The following is a 17,843-nucleotide window of genomic DNA, read 5'->3' on the forward strand; positions in this document are numbered from 1 at the left end:
AGAGTCTGAAGCATTCATGCAACTCCTCCCTGTGGTACTCTTTTTTTTTTTTTTTTAATTTTTTATTTAAGAAAGGATTAGTGAACAGAAACATAAGGTAGAAGGGGTACAACTCCACACAATTCCCACCACCCAATCCCCATAATCCCCCCCCTCCCATGGTAGCTTTCCCATTCTCTAGCCCTCTGGGAGCATGGACCCAGGGTTGTTGAGGGTTGCAGAAGGTAGAAGGTCTGGCTTCTGTAATTGCTTCCCCGCTGAACATGGGCATTGACTGGTCGGTCCATACTCCCAGTCTGTCTCTCTCTTTCCCTAGTAAGGTGTGTCTCTGGGGAAGCTGAGCTCCAGGACACATTGGTGGGATCTTCAATCCAGGGAAGCCTAGCCAGCATCCAGGTGGCATCTGGAACCTGGTGATTGAAAAGAGAGTTAACATATGAGGCCAAACAATTTGTTGAGCAATCATGGATCCCAAGCTTGGAATAGTGGAGAGGAAGTGTTAGGGAGGTACTCACTGCAAACTCTAGTGTACTTCTGCTTTCAGGTATATATTTTGCAGTAGTTTATGGATACATGTGCACATAAGCTCTCTCTCACAGAAACTGGTGTATAACAAAGGGACTTTTCAAAGTTAACCCAATTAACAAATAAAGTGATGATAATATTAACTATCGATTGTCTTTTTGAACCCTAAGACAGCAGGAACCTCACATCTTTACTATAGAGCCCCTACTTCCCCCAGTCCTGGAACCCTTGGATAGGGCCCACTTTCCTGTATGCATCTCCCAATCCGAACCAAATAATATTGCATCCGCCGATCACAACCTAACCAAAGCAACGATTGCCACCTCAATATGCTTTACCTCAGACTGTATCCAGAGACTTCACGTGTGGAATGACAACCCTTCAACTTCATTACTCGGGTGAGACCTTTCCTTTTATAGTACACTCTAATTTCATCTCAGGTAGTTCACTTTCTAACAAAGTCCCTGTGGTACTCTTATGTGGTGTCAGGACTAATTTCTAGGCTTCATGCAATGATAAGGCATGCGACCCACCAGGTGAACTAGCTCTTGATCCACTTTAGCTTAAGGAACATGGGGTTTGCTTGGTTGTTTGTTTTTAATTTTTTCCTTATAATTGTCACTGTGACTTCACAGATTTAGGTTGTCTTTTCATATACAAAGAAAGAGACAGAGATGGACAGAGAAAAAGACATTGCATCCATCACCCACTTCTGTGGGGTAAGGTCCAGATACAAACTTTAAAAAAATTATAAAAGGGAAACACTGACAAAACCATAGGATAAAAGGGGTACAATTCCCCACAATTCCCACCACCAGAACTCCATATCCCATCCCATCCCCTGATAGATTTCCTACTCTTTAATCCTCTGGGAGTATGGAACCAGGTCATTATGGGGTGCAGAAGGTGGAAGGTCTGACTTCTGTAATTGCTTCCCCTGTTCATGGGCATTGGCAGGTCAATCCATAACAGAATTGTTTTCTGAAGATGGTAATAGCAGAGATGTGAAAAATTGATGAAAAGAGGTGTATAACATTTTATTACTTTACTGTAAACATTTAAGTCCCCTTTAAAGTTGCACTGAATCAATTTAATTCAGTGTAATATACATCAATGAATTTCTGTGTACCAGGTGTCATAAAAGATGCTGAAGTCAAAATATGACTGGTACCAAGACCCTGACTGCTAGGTATCCAATAATTTAACAGCAACCAGGGATAATATAATTAGACACATGATGCTAAAATGAAGTGATTGATAACCAAGGATTATGCAAATAGTTTTTTATTTTATGATTTTAATATCTCATGCTGTAAACAGTGTTGTGTTCAAAGTAGCTCCTCAATTAATATTTGCATTATGAAAAAAAGAAATGTATCTCATATTAGCGAAAATTATATTGAGGAAACAAAAATCTCCATATTTATTTGATTATTGGAGGCTTTTGCTTCATAAGGAAAAAATGAGAATGCCACAGATTCAAAGGAAAACAATATTTTTTTAGTGATTGTGTAGAGGTGCATTTCTCTTACTTAACATCAAAGTCAAACTATGCAGGAAGTAGTCTGTCAACTTAGCAGTGCTTCCTTAATAATTCTTCATCTTAAGTGCTGCTACCAAAAATGTGCCTTTAGTAAACTATTGAGGAAAAAAAAGGTAAATAACCTTTTTTGTACATTTGGCAGTGGAGACTTCAGTAAGTTTAACAGCTAGCCAGAGCTTCCTTGTTAGGAAAGGAGAATAGAGATACAGCCGCCACATAGAATTCTGGGAAAGGATTCTAATAATACTCATGGAAGAGATGGGAAGCATGAATACCTTGAATAATTATGGCTTCAGTTCATTTCAGGTGCTGAGAAAAGTGATAACAATAATGGTATATATTTTTAAATGTTGAGGTAGGTAAAATCTCAAAATATGTATCTTCAACTAATTATGCCATTTACCAGATTTGACACTGCAAGAGACTTGTTCACTGTAAGTAACAGAGAACAAATATACACACATGCATATACATACTGTGTACATACTTACTGCTATTTATTAAAAAATTATGAAATATATTAGCAAATTATTAGAATCTAGAAATGCTCTGTAGTTTCCTTTATTTCTCTCCTCTTTCATTCCTGTTCTCATATTTTCTGTTTTCTTTTTTCATTATCTTTTTTATCAATTATTTTATAATTGAGAGGAAGAGATATAAAGGGAGACAGAGAGACAACTGCAGTCCTGCTTCACCACTAGTAAAACTCCCTGCAAGTGGGGATCAGGGGCTTTAACCTGGGTTGTTGTGCACTGTAACATGTGTGTTCAAATAGGTGTACCACCACCTGGCCCTGTATTTTGTTTTCTATATTGCTACCTAACTTTAATTTTTACACTAAGGTTTTAATTTTCCCCTTTAATTAGGATACTTTCTTAATAGATACCACTCTAGAACAGTAAGTCATGAGATTCAGGAAGGAATCCTAACTGCAATGTCTTGAAGGTTATTTGGTACTCATTCACAATCTACTCTATTTGTGTATAAGATGAGTGACAAAAGATAAACACAGCAGTTAGGAGGTGGCTCAGTAAGTAGAACATGGAACTTGCATTTCTAAGATCCTTGGTTCTATATCAGAAACTGCTAGCATATGCTGAAGAGCAGAACTGAAGAAGTCCTTTGGCCCACACACATGCACATAGAACACAGGTACACACTCTCTCTCATAAAGCAAGCAAACAAAGATAGTTATATATAAGGTCAAAGCTGGAAGGATAGGTAGGGTATATGGATATATGCCTTGTTCCAAGTTTGAGTCCTAGAACCATATGGGAGCTCTACCTTACTGAGGAGTCTCTATCTATCTCTATCTCTATCTCTATCTCTATCTCTATCTCTTTCTCCCTCTCTCCATATATTTCTCTTCTCTTAGTACATGAGTGAAGTTGGTTAGAGAACAGTGAAATTTCATGTCTAAGGCCTCTGAGATTACAACAAAAATAAAGATGTTCAACAATAGAGTTAACTAGTGCTTAGATATTATAAGAATGTTATATAAATATGACTGCTGCATTAGCCCTAAATATTCCTTGACCAACACAATCAAATTTTACTCTCCTCTACCGACATCAGTCCTTATAAGCCATTCATATACCTACAAATGAGAGGATAATTATTTATCTACTTGATTCATTAGTGCAAATATTCCTTAGCCCACACAAAAGCCAGGCTGAGCTGTGTGGTTTTAGAGAGTGTCAAAAATATAATGCAGTATATGCATTAGAAAAATAAAATCAGAACATTAAACCACTTTTTTTATCATCTCTGATCCCCCTGAGGCTCAGTGACATTTGGTGCATTCATCTTTATTGTTAAAAGCAGATTCCCTAACTCCTAGTAGCAGGTGGCATCAAGATGTAGCAGAATGTTTATAATAAGGCATATAAATCTGTTACATGTGTGCATGTCTGAGGGAAGGGAAGGTCATTGCCTAAATTTCAGTTTACTTCCTCAATTTTCACTTAAATCTTTTCTCCGGTATTCTGCAAATTAAAAACCTCAGATAACTCTTTAAAAGAAAGAAAAAAAGAAAGGAAGGAATAAATAAAGAAAGGCTGAGGACGGACTAAAAGAAAGAAGAATTGAATTATATGGGAAACAGTAAAGCCTAATGAGGCAATGGGAAATAAAATCTTCATTTTTGTCAATGCCATGACTTCTCCTTTGCTCCAGTCTGGCTGTTTTCAGATAGAGAGAGCAAAGAAAAAGAAACTCTCAACTCTCTCTCTCTCTCTCTCTCTCTCTCTCTCTCTCTCTCTCACACACACACACACACACACACACACACACACACACTCCACCTAAACTTTTCCCATTGTGCCACATATATGAAAAACTGGTATACCCCCAATTGAGCTATCTAGCTAGTTCAAGAATAAAATCCTTTACAGAATTAAAAAAAAAAAGTTATATGTTTGTTGCTACTTAGGAATTGTATTTGCTAAATTTTCAGTTCACACTTGCCTCTACTTAATTTTTATAAGCATCATTGTAGGTTCTTAAATTGATGGATTAAAGGTTTACACAGGAAAAAGTCAGTGATGACAATGCTCTCTCCCAAAACACATTTACATTAAGGTGAGTGCTATATTGGATAACAAAATCTTCACAACTTAAAGAATCTAACTGTGTCATAACTTAGCTTTCTGTTTATTACATTTGTTTGATTATTTTGACCAGAACTGTGGAGATTAGAATGTGGAGATTAGAAACTGTTACTTCTTAGAGACTGTTACACTGAAACCAACTGTTACTTGTTAGAGACTTTTACATTGAAACCAACAGTTCCTTGTTATAGCCTTTACAGCCATTACAACCATTAAAGCCCTTAAAGCCCTTAAACTGAAACCAACTGCTCTTGTTCTGTGTACTATAAAAAGCTGAGAGCAACAATGTTGCAGGGTCGTTGGCAGCAAACTCTCCCCTTGTGTGAAAGGGTGTCGGCAGCCCAAGCTTAAGCTTGCTAATAAAGGTTCTTGCATGTGATGCTGGTCTTCCTTGTGTGAGATCTGGACTCGAACTTCTGGGCACAACATTTGGGGTCCTGTCTGGGATCCCCATCTCACTGAAGGAATGCCAGCCTCACCGACCCTTTTGGACTGGTCTATCTGTAGCAAGAGACCCTTGGAGTCGAAGGCGGACACGTTGGGTGGCTGCGGGTCCAGGGTCCTGGGAGACATCTCAGGCCCTGATGTAGGGGATTGGATCCCCCTCGCAAATTTGGAAGGGGAGAGTGGGTCACTCCCATGAAGCAGCAAAAGGCTGTCCTCCCATTTGTAGGGAAGCAGTGAGAGGCTGTCCTCATCTGTAGGGAAGCGACATGAAAGGCCATCCTCACATCTGTAGGGAAGCAGTGATAGGCTGTCCTCCCATCTGTAGGAAAGCAGTGAGAGCTGTCCTCCCATCTGTTGGTTCAGAATGTTGGCAGCTGGGCCTCTAGAGTTTTCTTTAAATATGTTGTTGTCTCTGTATTCTCTTTGCGTGTGTTGCCCCTGTATTTTCCTTGTGTGTGTTGTCTTTGTATTCATTATCAGTTTTGTCTTTCTTAAATCCAAAGTCAGGAGTCAGGCTACTTCGACTCCTCTGACTATGGTCCTGGATCATTTCAAAGAATTCAAATGGAGAGCTCACAATTTAAGTCTAGGAGTAAAACAAGACCGGATGATCACTTATTGTCAAGATAAGTGGCCAACCTTCTGTACCGGTTGGCCCCCAGAAGGAATATGGAATCTACCTACTATCTATGCTACCAGAGACATCATCTTTGGACACCCAGGACACCCGGATCAGAGTTCTTATATCCTTACTTGGCAGGATCTGAAGCCCCCTCTTGGCTAAAACCTTTTCTTCCTCCACAGGGTTTGAGACCCACTGTTCTTGCTTTAAAGAATTCTCATCACCGGGGGTCGGGCAGTGGCGCAGTGGGTTAAGCGCACGTGGCGCAAAGTGCAGGGACCACCGTAAGGATCCCGGTTCGAGCCCCCGGCTCCCCACCTGCAGGGGAGTTGCTTCACGGGCGGTGAAGCAGGTCTGCAGGTGTCTATCTTTCTCTCCCCCTCTCTCTCTGTCTTCCCCTCCTCTCTCCATTTCTCTCTGTCCTATCCAACAACAAAGCAACGTCAACAATGGCAATAATAACCACAACGAGGCTGCAACAACTAGGGCAACAAAAAGGGGGAAAAATGGCCTCCAGGAGTGGTGAATTCATGGTGCAGGCACCGAGCCCAGCAATAACCCTGGAGGAAAAATAAATAAATAAATAAATAAATAAATAAAAATTAAAAAAAAAAAAAGACTTCTCATCATCAGCCTACTGCCCCCCTCCATGCCCCCTCCCACTTCCTCCTCTTCCCCTATTTTCCAAGGTGGTCCCGAAGTAGAACTCCTAGAGTAACCTCCTCCTCACCAACCTCAACTTCCCCCAGCCCCACAGGAACCCCCAGCAGCAGGCCAGGGCTTATGAAGCCCTCCTCATATGAGAGCCTGTACAGTCCAGAAAACCCTGATTCAGTGGCCCTGCCCCTCTGAGCCCTAGGACCCCCAAACGAGAATGGCGAACAATTGATGCAGTATTGGCCATTTTTCACTAGTGACCTTTATAATTGGAAAATGAAGAACCCTAAGTTATCAGAAAAAAAAAAAATAGCAGCACTCATTGACCTTTTAGATTCTGTTATTTTTACCCATCAGCCAACCTGGGATGACTGCCAGCAGCTTTTACAGATTATTTTTACCACGGAAGAAAGAGAAAGGATCTTCTCAGAAGCCCAAAAACTCGTGCCTGGGGTAGATGGGAACCCCATCGTAAACCCAGCCCTGATAGATTCCAGTTTCCCTCTGATAAGACCCACCTGGGATTTTAACTCATGTGAAGGTAAGGAGAAGCAATGGGTCTATAGCCAGACTCTAATGGGAGGTCTCCGGGCAGCTGCATGCTGACCCACCAACTTGGCTAAGATTAGTAGTGTGCAACAAGAAAAGACAGAAACCTCAGCTGCCTTTTTAGAAAGAATCGTGGAGGCATATCAAATGTTTACTCCCTTAGATCCAGAAGCTCCAGAAAATAAGTCAGCAGTATTTATGGCCTTTGTAAACCAGGCTTCCCCTGATATCCAAAAAAAAACTCCAAAAAATAGATAGATTAGCAGATAAATCTTTACATGAACTACTGGCAGTAGTGGAGAAAGTCTTTAACAACTGAGAGACCCCTGAAGAACTCCACTTATGGACAATGACAGCAGCTAATGAGCAACAGACTCGCAACCTCACTAAGGTATTGTTGGCAGCTACCGCAGAACACCCTGGGTGGAAAGGCTGAGAGGTCTGTTTCCCCTGAGGGTTTGAAAAGAGCAGAAGTCCATACAGAGAGGGAGAAAAAAATCTCCTTAAAGATCAATGTGCATATTGCTGAGAGATGGGTCACTAGGCCAGAGAGTGTCTGAGAGGAAAAAAAAAGACAGAAGGACACTGGGGGCAATAAGACAAAAATCCTAGAACTAGGCGAGCTCAGTGACTAGGGCCAAGAGGGTTCGGGTCCCCTCCCTGAACCCAGCTTAACTTTAAAAACAGAGGGAACCCTGTTAGCTTTCTAGTAGATATGGGGGCTCAACATTCAGTGTTAGCCCAGTCCATGGAAAAACTAACAAAAGACCTGGGTACAAGGAGCAACTGGCATGAAACAATATTCCTGGACTACTCAAAGGACTGTGGACTTAGGGAAGGGACAGGTATCTCATTCTTTTATGCTTATTCCTGAATGCCCTTATCCCCTTCTTGGGAGAGACTTGCTTTCTAAGATGGGGGCAACTATTACTTTCCAACCCCAAGGACCAGTAGTTATGACCACTGACTCCATGCCAGTTCTTATCCTTACCTTAAATTTGGCTCATGAATACCGACTTTACCAGAAACTCAGCCCTTCATAGCCTCCTCTCCAGATGATGGTCTGGATGAATAAATTTCCACTTGCATGGGCTGAAACAGGAGGAATGGGTCTGGCAGAACACTAGGCCCCCATCTGGATAGAACTCAAACCTGGGGTAGATCCAATCCATGTTCGACAGTATCCTCTCCCTCTAGGAGCCCATAAGGGTATTTCCCCCCCATATCAGGAGTTTATGGGAGTTGGGCATTTCGATATAATGCCAATCACCCTGGAACACCCCACTTTTACAGGTAAAAAACCAGGCATGGGGGACCACAGACCCATCCAAGACCTACGAGAAGTAGTTCTGGTAGTGACCAGAACAATGGTAGAGTGCTGTAAAAGTACTGAAGATCTCCTTCAAGTGTTGGGAGATCTAGGATGCTGAGCCTCTGCAAAAAAGGCTCAGCTGTGCCAGAAGAAAGTGACCTACCTGGTATACGTTCTCAGTGATGGGAAAAGATGGTTGTCTCAACCAAGAAAAGAGACTATACTTAAGATACCTACTCCCATGACCCGACAGGTGGTAAGAGAATTCTTGGGGTTAGTGGGATTTTGCCGGCTGTGGATCCCCAGTTTTGCTGAAATATCAAAACCCCTTTATGAGGTGACCCAAGAAGGGCAGCCTTTTAAATGGACTGAGGCTCATGAGAGTGCCTTTAAACAACTAAAGCATGCCCTGTTGTCAGCTCTGGCCTTGGGACTGCCTGATGTGACTAAACCCTTTAACCTATTCACAGATGAAAAGCAAGAGATAGCAAAGGGGGTCCTAACACAAATAGTAGGGCCCTGGATGTGACCAGTAGCTTATTTCTCAAAAAAGCTAGACTCAGTGGCAGCCGAATGTCCACCATGCCTCCTCATCATAGCTGCTACAGCTATGTTGACAAAGGATCCTCAGAAATTGACTCTCGGTCAGAAATTGACCATGACTACCCCTCATGCTGTAGATGGAATCCTTCAACAACCTCCTGACAGGTGGATTAGCAATGCCCGATTAACTCATTATCAAAGCTTGTGGCTAAACCCACCTGTCATTCAGTTCTCATTCAGATCATCCTTAAACCCAGCTACCTTGCTCCCTGACCCAGAATTAGACTGCTCTGAGATTCTGAGCTGCACATCCAGCCTCCAGGAAGATCTGAAAGACCAGCCTTTAAAAGGAACAGAAGTGAACTGGTATACTGATGGGAGCAGCTTCATAAGAGATAGGGTAAGGTATGCTGGGGCCACGGTAACTACTGAACACGAGACTGTGTGGGCTGCTGCCATGCCCGCAGGGACTTCAGCCCAAAAAGCTGACTTAATTGCCCTCACAAAAGCCCTCAACCAAAGAAAACAGGAAAGACTTAACATTTACACCAATAGTCGCTATGCCTTTGCCACAGCCCACATCCATGGGGCTACATATCGAGAAAGGGAACCACTCACAGCTGAAGGTAAAGCTATTAAAAACCAACAAGAAATATTAGACCTATTAGAGGCTATCTGGATGCCAGATGAGGTGGCCGTAATACACTGCCCTGGACACCAAAAAGGAGAAAGTCCTGTGGCATGGGGCAACCACCTAGCAGATACCACAGCCAGACAAGTAGCATTAGAAAGAACTGACAAATTACCTCTTTGCCAGACCCTGGAGAGCCCACCCTGCCTGAGAAGATGGAATATACACCAGATGAGCTCCAGATAAAAAAGTTACCTCTTGCTGACAAGTGCAGTAATGTGTAATAATAATAATAATAATAATAATAATAATAGTAATAATAATAATGTTTAATAGCTGATGGTAAACTCATCTTACCCCAAGCCATGGCCAAACACCTGCTACAGCATATACACAGAACCACCCACCTGGGGAGAAGGAAAATTGCCGAACTTTTGCAAGAAGCCAGCCTGAGAATCCACAAGAGCCAACTGATTAAGGAAATAGTTGCAGAATGCAAAGCTTGCAGACTTGCAAATGCTAGCAACCAGCCTAGAACTTCTGGGGTGCATGAGAAAGGAACCAGACCAGGTGTCTACTGGGAGATAGACTTCACTGAGGTAAAACCAGAAAAATATGGCTATAAATATATGTTAGTGTTTGTAGACACCTTTTCAGGATGGACTGAAGCATTCCTGACTAAGAGAGAGATGGCCCAGACAGTGGCAGAGAAACTACTTTCTTCCCAGGTTTGGTATGCCCCTTCAATTAAACTCAGATAATTTTCCAGCCTTTGCTTCCCAGGTAACCCAGAACTTGGTAGGTGTCCTTGGGGCAAAATGGAAATTACATTGCTCCTATAGGCCCCAAAGTTTAGGACAGGTAGAAAGGATGAATAGAACTCTAAAAGAGACCTTAACAAAATTATCTATGGAGACTGGCATAGACTGGGTAACTCTCCTTCCCTTGGACCTTTATAGAGTAAGAAATACCCCTATGCTGCAAGGCTGATCCCATTCAAGATCATATTCGGTTGTGCCCCTCCCATAATCCCAGCCTTGAGATCAAACTTGCTCACTGATATTAATGATCAAGACATGCTTGCCTCTTTACATACAATAGCTCAGGTCCAAAAGCATGTGTGGCCAAGATTGAGAGCAATATATGAAGCTACACCTCCTCCAGACCCTCATCCCTTCCAGCCCAGAGACTCAGTCTTGGTGAGATGCCACCAAAAAGAGGCCAGTGGAAATGGCCTTATACTTTCATCCTAGCCACCCCCATGGCTCAGAACGTGGATGGTATTGTCCCATGGATCCACCACTCCCACATCTGTGCAGCAGAGACAGAAGAGGTCAAGACCAGATGGTGACTTAAATCTGTCCCTAAACACCCACTCAAGCTCCGGTTGCTCCGTTCATGTTTCTGCCAACTCTTTCTCTCCTGGTGACTCTAATCTTTATTTCTGCTACTACTACTACTCACACCCCATTGAGCATCACCTAGATACTGGGACAGTAGTCAGAAACAGATATTGGCCCAAGATTGAGCCCTAGAAGTTACAAAAGACAAGGGGGTAATGTGGAGATTAGAATGTGGAGATTAGAAACTGTTACTTCTTAGAGACTGTTACACTGAAACCAACTATTACTTGTTAGAGACTTTTACATTGAAACCAACAGTCCATTGTTACCACCTTTACAGCCTTTACAGCCATTATAGCCCTTAAACAGAAACCAACTGCTCTTGTTCTGTGTACTATAAAAAGCCAAGAGCAATTATGTTGTGGGGTCATCGGTAGCAGACTCTCCCCTTGTGTGAAAGGGTGTCGGCAGCCCAAGCTTAAGCTTGCTAATAAAGGCTCTTGCTATCTCATGTGATGCTGGTCTTCCTTGTGTGAGATTGGGACTCGAACTTCTGGGCACTAACTGTACCATAACTTAGCTTTCTGTTTATTACATTTGTTTGATTATTTTGACCAGAACACTGCTTAAATCTGGCTTATGATGGTGCTAGGGATTGAACCTGGAACATCTGATGCTTACGCATAAAAGACTTTTTGCATAACATCATTATGGTATCTTCCTAGCCCACTCTAGCTTTCTGCAGAGTTCAGATACCTATGAGTTCAGATTTTTCTCTTCTTCTTATCTGGTAAAATAATGATAGTCTTCCTGAAGACTTTCTCTCTTGTCTTTGACAAATGTACAAACCATGTTATAATTCAAGAAACTATCTTTACCAAACTCTCACCTACTGATTTGTGTTTGCTTGTTTGCCACCAGGTTATTGCTGGGGCTCCCAGGCAGCACTACTAGTCCACCACTCCTGGTAGCCATTTTTGCCATATATATATATACATATATATATATTCTTTCTTTCAATTTTTATTTGACAGGATGGAGAAAAACTGAAAGGACTGAGAGGGGTAGAAGGAAGAGACGATGACAGACACCTACAGACTTGCTCTCTGCAGGTGAGGAATCTGGCCTCCAACCTGGGTCCTTCCACTTAGTGATATGTGCAACTGGTGCACCACTGCCCATCCCTCATTTGTTATTATTATTTATTTATTTTAAGTCTGTAGGAGAAATTCTTGTGACATCTTTCAAATCAAGCTTTTTTAGGACTTCTAATATTAACTTGGCTTAAAGCAATTTATGTTTGTTTTTATTTTGGTGTATATAAACTGATAATCAGTAATTCTGTGCTCAATTCTGAAGAAAATACAAATATATGGCATCAGGGGTCAGGCGGTATGCAGCAAGTTAGGTGCACTTGGTGCAAAGACTGACATAAGGATCCTGATTCCAACCCCTGGATCCCCACTTGCAGGGAGGTTGCTTCACAAGCAGTGAAGCAAGTCTACAGGTGTTTTTCTCTCCTCCTCTCTGTCTCCCCTCCTTTCTTGATTTCTCTCTGTCCTACCCAACAACAACATCAATGGCATCAATAACAATAGCAACAACAACAAGGACAACAAAATGACAAAAAATGGCCTCCAGGAACAGTAGATTTGTAGTGCAGGCATGGGGGCCCAGCAATAAACCTGGAGGCAATATATATATGTCATAATTCTTACGGAATAGTTATATACTAATATAATTTTTCACAATAATAAAACCATGGAACAATGATATCCAATATTTACTGTATATTAGCATTGTTTTGAATTTAATTGTTTATATTAGACTTTGTCATTATACTAGAAATTTAAATATGACACTTTCCACTGAAGTTACTAGATTATTAGTAAACGTATCTCTGTGAAATGGATGCAAGATTTTTCAACTAGAGAGACAGAGAGCAAGAAAGACACCATAGCACTCAATCTTCCTTCAGTGTTGTGGAAGGCAAGCAGGTCATGCACATGATAAAGTAGGCACATGTCCAAGTGTGATATCTTGCCAACCCTCTTTGCTTTCTTACATAACTCATTATTTGGCTGGCAAACCCAGTTAATAAAGAATCTCCTTAGTGATTCTTATGTGTTAGTAAAGTTGAAAATCACTATTGTACAAGTGTAGTTCAGAAGCTAATAGGACAGAGTATTGTAACTCACCCAGGTTGCATTAGGGAAATGCCAAAGTGTGAATAAAAAATACATAGAACTTTGAATTTGTTATATAAAAGTTTAGACTAAAGACTTTGTGCTATAAGGTATAGCTTGAGTAAGTCATACAGGTATGCAAAATATACATGTACTTAAAGCAGTTTGAAAGAATGTCATTCATTGTAGATAAGAGTACAGAATACAAAGCTTGCAAAAATAAAGACTTGTGGAAAAAGCAGTGTAATTGTGAATTTTTAATTAAACTCATCTCTCTCTCTTTGTCTCTCAGTGTGTGTGTGTGTGTGTGTGTGTGTGTGTGTGTGTGTGTGTGTGTGTGTGTGTGTCTATAAATGAAAAAAAGGCCCAGACCAACCCATCTGCTGGAGCCCTAGTCAGGGAGTCTTGAGATTCTCAAACAGAGAAGGTGGGCCTACACCTCAAATAGATCCCTCTCTCCATTATTACCAGTCATCTCCATCAGAAACAACATAATAGACTCCTTTGTGGGCTCCCATAGTACTTTGATCTCAATGTGGACCAACAACGGTAGAGAATGTTCCACCCTCCAAAGGGAGGCTGGACAAATACTCTATTTCACTTGAGGAAGATGGGTCCTAAAATTGGGACAGCTTGGAACATTCCTACTCATGATCACAGAATATGAGCTCAGATCTACAGGGATGCAGAGGTCACATAGGCTCCTAAACTGAATATGGGTCAGATCAAACTGATGGGGTTTATATTCAACCCTATTTATATGCCTGTCCCATATTTTGGAGCTACTCTCTTCCCTGATTCAGCTTTCTAGCCCTTTTTCAGCCATGACATCATCTCCCCAGACAATAACTTGGGTCCATCTGCATACCAGATGTCAGGCTCAGAAAACAAAACAATAGCAACAACAACAATAACAACAACAAACTAGTATAGTCATAGGCCCTTTGGAATATCCCTAAAATAGGCCTACTAGCTATCTACAAAACAGAGAACCCAATCTTCATCTGCAATATTCCAGCCTTTAGGTTCATGATTAGTCAACAATTTGTTTGGCATTATATGTTATCTCTTTTTTCAGCCACCAGGTTCTAGATGCTAACATGATGCTCACTGAACTTCCCTGGGAAGATGACCCCACCAATGTGTTCTGGATCCCCACTTCCACAGAGCCTTGCCCCACTGTGGAAAGAGAGAGATAGGCTGGGAGTAGGGATCTACCTGTGAAAGCCCATGTTTAGTGGAGAAGCAATTATAGAAGCCAGACTTCCCACTTTCTGCATCCCACAATGACCTTGGGTCCATACTCCCAGAGGGTTAAAGAATAGGAATGCTATCAGGGGAAGGGATGGAATATGCAGTTCTGGTGGTGGGAATTGTGTGGAGTTGTACTCCTCTTATCCTATCGTTTTTGTCAATGTTTTCTTCTTCTAGCGTTTGCCTTTCTTCCGTAGCCAGTCAACAGCGTCAGGTTGAGCCTGATGTCTGCTTGTTGCTGGCTTTGAAAGTGACTGGGATCCATGTGGATTCAGTCAGCTAGGAAGGATCGACAGTTTCCCCAATAAATGGGTACTCACAGGATGCACCATGAGAAGGTCGATCCAATGCATCCGAATGTTTAATTTTTATAAATAAAAATTAAAAGAAAAAAAGGGAGTTGGATGGTAACACAGTGAGTTAAGTGCAGGCAACGCAAAGCACAAGGACTGGCTTAAGGATCCTGGTTCCAGCCCCTGACTCCCCACCTGCATGGGAGTTGCTGCACAGGTGGTGAAGCAGGTCTGCCGATGTCTATCTTTCTCTCCCTCTCTCTGTCTTCCCCTCTCTCTCTATTTCTCTCTGTCCTATCCAACAACAATGACATCAATAACTACAACAATAATTACTAAAACAACAAGGGCAACAAAAGAAAATAAATAAATATGTATTGATTGTGAGTTTTACAAGGTCAAACTCATGGGTCTGACAGAAACATTAGAATTGAATTAATTCGAAATTATCACTTATTTACTAAACAAAAAATGAACTATTTTATTTATTATACTATAGAGCATGTACAAGACACTAGGGACTTAATAATTAAAAGTTACACAATAAAGGTAATAAATATCATATAGTTAGTATGATGCTGCTTACTGTTATAGTGGAGAGAAACCCCATCTATCTCTTGTTCTCTAACTTTCTACCTTGGACGATGACATGGTCAGATGTTAAGCTCAGGAGTTACAGTGGTGGAACATATCCAGATGATGTTAAATAAGTATAAGGTAGATCTCCTAAGCCAGAATATCTTGAAAATTTTAGGTTTCTAGCCAAGATATTAGAAATTAAAAAGTAGGGCTGTGCAGCAATATACCCAGTTAAGCTTACATATTACCAAGCTTAAGGACCCAGGTTCAAGGACCTGTTCCCCACTTGCATAAGGTACACTTCACGAGCAGTGAAGCAGGTTTTTAGGTGTCTTTCTCTCTCCCTCTCTCTCTCCCCCAGTACGCTCACAATTTCTGTTCTAATAATAAAATATTGGAAAGAAAAAAGGAAGGAAGGAAGGGAAGAAGAGAAGAGAAAAAAGAAAAGAAGAGAAAAGAAAAGAAGAGAAAAGAAAAGAAAAGAAAAGAAGAGAAAACGAAAGAAAAGAAAAGAAAAAGTGGCCTCTAGGAGCTGTGAATTCATAGTGCTGACACCAAGCCCCAGCAGTAACCCTAGTGGAAAAAAAAAAAAGTAAATAACAAATTGTTCCATATTATTTTGGTAATTTTCTAATCATGAAATCTCCCTCTAGTTCAATAACATTTAAAAAAATGCTAAAGAAGATCCTCTAAATGAACATCAACATTTGGGAAAAATTTACCCTAAGTGAGTAATTTTTTTTTATTTTACTCAAATTTTCTTTTTTAAATTTTTTTATTTAAGAAAAGATAAATTAAGAAAACCATAGGGTAGAAGGGGTACAACTCCACACAATTCCCACCACCCAATCTCCATATCCCATCCCCTCCCCTGTTGTACTACACCTGCTGTACATTGACTATATCCATGAAAGACAAAATATAAAATCCACATAAATGAATAGAATAAATTGTTGCTTTTTTAAGGTTTGAGGTTTCAGTTTTTCAATATATTTTTGACATTTCAATATTTTTGATACAGAGATTTTGGTGCCATTTAAAAAATAGGTAATCATGTCAATCAACAAAATTATGTGATACATTGGAGACTCTTAAACTACTTTGATTCTCTGGCTTATACATATGCTGTTATGCTTGTAGAATGTTGAATTATCTTGGCAAGAATAACCTTTCTATTCTTGGACAATAACTCTGGAAAAACTGTCCAAAATATGTAACATCTCCTCTGGCATCAAAACCTAATGATTCTGCCCATCTATTTACAAAGAAATTTTATTTTTCTGTGTAAATGAGTTGCCAATGTGAACTCTAGAGATAAATACTTGACTAAGAGGACCAGAATCAGAACTTGAAATAGTTATCTCTATTTTTGATGTACCAAATTTGTTGACATAACATCACTTAATTTCTGCATCATCTGTCATTATAATAGTCTTGTGATTTGGACCAGTTGAAAGGTGAGCAGTCACATATGTAAGACAGGTAATTTATAACCCATATAGAGGGTTTATTTGATTTAAAAAATATAACTGGAGAGAAATAAATTTGAAACCATACTTCTAGTTACATTAGATTTAAAAAAATCAGGATTGTGGTTAACACAGGTGCCACAGACATGTTGAATGATAATCTTTTTAAGAGTTAACATGGAAGTTAAGTGACTTCACTGGAGTTTAAACCAATCCTTTGATCACTGCATGCCATGTTAATTTTTTTTCACCAATTCAGCTATTCCAGTGTAACAAATTGACTTTAGCTCCATTGGTCAGCTTCTTCCTCTAATGCAGACAACCTAATGGATTTTTGTTCTAAATAGATTATAGTTTGTTTCTGAGCATTAATTTCAACTTTAGTTATTGTGCAAATTATATCCTAGCTTGAAATTGAACCTCATTGACCACTAAAACAGAAAAGTCTAATATATGGCCCAAATTAGCAAATTTTGCCTGGACAGCAAAGTTAAGTTGGTTTGATTTCCCTGTCTGTACATAAAATTCTGCAAAACAAGTTCTCCATCTAGTGGTTAGAAAGTTTACAATAGTATATTTTTTATAACTGACTCACTTTACATTTATACACATGTACAAATGCATATTTCTACAGAATCACAGATGTGCATGCATGCACATACACATACAAATACTGAGGTAAATCTTTTTCCTTCCATCTATAATACATATGAATAATGTGTGAAACTTGTACTTCAGCTTATTAATGTGATGCATAGTTGTTTATTTATTATTATTTAAAACATATATATTCAGGCCCAGAGAGACAGGATAGTGATTATGCAAAAGACTTTAGTGCCTTAGTCTCTGAATTCTTATGTTCAATGATCAACACCAAAATAAGCCAGAGCTATGCAGTGCTACCATCCCTCTCTCTCTCCTGTCTCTTTCTCTCTCACTAAAATAAAATGAATGGCATACTAGAAAAATATTTATGTTCTAACCCAGTCTACATCAATATAGTGATTTTTTTCTTTTTTTACTACTCAACTCTGCTTTTCTTTATAGAAATATTAAATATCACTACACATCATAAATGACATATTTTTCACACAAATATGAATTTACAGTGGTACTGGAGTTTGAACCTGGGGGCCTTGGAGTCTCAAGCATGAAAGTTTTTCTTTGCATAGCCTTTATGTTATTTCTCCAATTGTAAACTGATTTTTTAATTAAGTTTTAATGAGAAAGATAACGGGCAACACCAACTCTGATGTACATCCTGTTAGGGGTTGATCCTGA

This window comes from Erinaceus europaeus, chromosome 8 (assembly GCF_950295315.1).
Source record: "Erinaceus europaeus chromosome 8, mEriEur2.1, whole genome shotgun sequence".
Classification (NCBI taxonomy): domain Eukaryota; kingdom Metazoa; phylum Chordata; class Mammalia; order Eulipotyphla; family Erinaceidae; genus Erinaceus; species Erinaceus europaeus.